The 2,538-nt window shown below is 42.4% G+C and overlaps 1 non-coding gene across 1 annotated transcript; it reads left to right on the top strand.

Moving 5' to 3' along the window:
- Nucleotides 1-1,100: 1,100 nt before the first annotated feature.
- On the top strand, nucleotides 1,101-1,219 carry LOC145400302 (5S ribosomal RNA). Its single transcript, XR_013897409.1, has one exon. It is a non-coding gene; the product is annotated as a 5S ribosomal RNA (ribosomal RNA).
- Nucleotides 1,220-2,538: the final 1,319 nt, after the last annotated feature.

Genomic DNA, 2,538 nt, shown 5'->3' with positions numbered 1-2,538 from the left:
CAGAGCGGCAAGGTGTGATTAGCAAAATAAATCGCATAGGTAAAGGCGTTGGGGAGCTTCCTTAACCGAGGAGAATATGGGCCAAGAGCTCGTATTCTGGTCGGTCAAGGAAGCTTCCTAACACCTCTTCATAAGCGATTTATTTTGCTTATTACCCCTCACTGTCCTCTTCTGCGTCACTTAAATCGCTCTAACGTCACCATTTTCCGCAAAAATAGCTCACAAACCGATATTAGCCAGCCTTATCCAAAAATAAATCGCTAAGGAAGAGGTGTTAGGGAGCTTCCTTGAGAAAATGAACTGGGTGACTTTTTGCTTTTATGGGTTAACGATAAAATTCCATGACTTTTTTATGCTTATTTATGACGCCGTAAGTTTTGATTTATTTAGCCAGAGGACATTTTTTTTTTTTTTGGTGCTATTTCCGAGCGATTTCATCTTCATTATCATAGGTTTTTCGAAATGAAGGGGTTTGTTATGGATTTTGTTAGTTAGTTACAGAGAGAGAGAGAGAGAGAGAGAGAGAGAGAGGCAGATTGACAGGTAACTAGATACTTGAGTGTGAGGTAAGTACTGTAGGTAGGTAGGTAGGAGAGAGAGAGAGAGAGAGAGAGAGAGAGAGAGAGAGAGAGAGAGAGAGAGAGAGAGAGGCAGACTGACAGGTAACTAGATACTTGAGTGTGAGGCAGGCAGGTAGGTTGGTAGGTAGGTAAGTAGGTAGAGAGAGAGACAGACAGACAGACAGACAGAGACAGAGACAGACAGACAGACAGGCAGACGGGAAAAAAGAAAAAAAAATCGCATTTAGGTAAAAAATAAAATGAAACACGGCCTCGGAGTGAAGTGACTGATAGAAGATGGCAGATATACCGTATACCTTTCCTAATTATAGCCAAGTTTATAATAATAATAATAATAATATTAATAATAATAATAACAATAATAATAATAATAATAATAATAATAATAATAACAATGATAATGATAATAATAATAATAATAATAATAATAATAATAGTAATAATTGATACAGCGACGAACTCACCTCTCACGGTCGGGACTACTCGTGTTCCAGGTAAGCCAGACGGTTTTCTTCAGGTGCCAACGGCCATACCACGTTGAGTACACTGCTTCCCGTCCGATCAGCGAAGTTAAGCAACGTTGGGTCTGGTTAGTAGTTGGATGGGTGACCGCCTGGGAACACCAGATGCTGTTGGCATCCCTACGTGTCAAGTGGGGTTGGTGGAGGATTAGTGCCCCTCCCTGTAAAACAATTAACTCTAAGCCCTTGGCCACCCCGTCTGGGATACATGGCGTTTGGCAATGAATGAATGAAATGAGTCATATTTACCTGAAAGTTAATTGTTTTTTTTTTTTTCGGTTCAGCCATGTAAACATCGTCCCTTTTTCTCATATGGAATATTTTTTCATAAATATTGTAGGTTTATATCATTAATTTTTCTCTGGTATTACAAAGATGCAAATGTTGAGACGCTGGTGATTCTCTCTCTCTCTCTCTCTCTCTCTCTCTCTCTCTCTCTCTCTCTCTCTCTCTCTCTCTCTCTCTCTCTCTCTCTCTCTCTCTCTCTCTCTCTCTCTCTCTCTCTTTTTCTCGTATCGAAATTTCCAAGTTACTGCTTCCTATTCATTTATCCGATTGCTTCATCCATTTATTCTGTCGTTCCACGGTTCTCGCTCATGCAAATTTTCAATCTCTCTTTTCAGTCGTGTTTTTGCCGCACCCACAGGGACGGCCAAGTACAGTGATTGTCTCTAACTGTGCCACTCACTCACTCACTCACACTCACTCACCCACTCACACTCACTCACCCACTCACACTCACTCACCCACTCACATTTGCTCTCACTCACACTCACTCACCCACTCATATTCACACACTCACTTAGAAACGGCCCCTGGAGATCTTGCCCAAAACCATTATGCGCGTTTTTTTTTTTTTTTTTTTTTATAGGAATGTGAAATTTGGAAAGTCTTAGACCTTCACCTGGACGGCCTTTGCGCAGGGTGTACTCCCCCTCCCTCCACTCAACACAGAGAGACACGAGTACCCCAAGCCAAACAGCAGTACAATACCCCTCCCTGCTACAATACTAACACAAAATACAACACACAAACACCCCATTATACCCACACCTCAATCCAGCCCCCACACCACAACACAACCACATAATACCCCATACCATCACAACAATCCCTCAGCATAACTTCAACAAAAAGTCTCTGGGAGCGACCGGTTAAGGTGCCCGGTATCCTGCAGTCCACTGGGTTCACGTCGAAATGAGTCGGGGAGTTTAAGAGTAATGAGGTGTAATGTGAATAATAAATCGCTAAGGAAAAGGTGTTAGGGAGACAACAGGCCTATATTTCCAGGGATCTGTTCACTAGCCCATCCCTTCGTCCTCTCATGCAGACTATCCATTTATTCGTGCATGATTTGGGACGGATTGGGGAGAGCGAATCATGCAACATTCATGCAAATTCTCTGGCTGGATATAGACCCGGCCACCAGAGATATG

Source organism: Coenobita brevimanus, chromosome 51, assembly GCF_032717465.1.
Source record: "Coenobita brevimanus isolate Jiangsu-jjx chromosome 51, ASM3271746v2, whole genome shotgun sequence".
Lineage (NCBI taxonomy): Eukaryota > Metazoa > Arthropoda > Malacostraca > Decapoda > Coenobitidae > Coenobita > Coenobita brevimanus.
The sequence above is the reverse complement of the archived record's forward strand: the minus strand, read 5'-3'. Positions and strand labels throughout refer to the sequence as shown.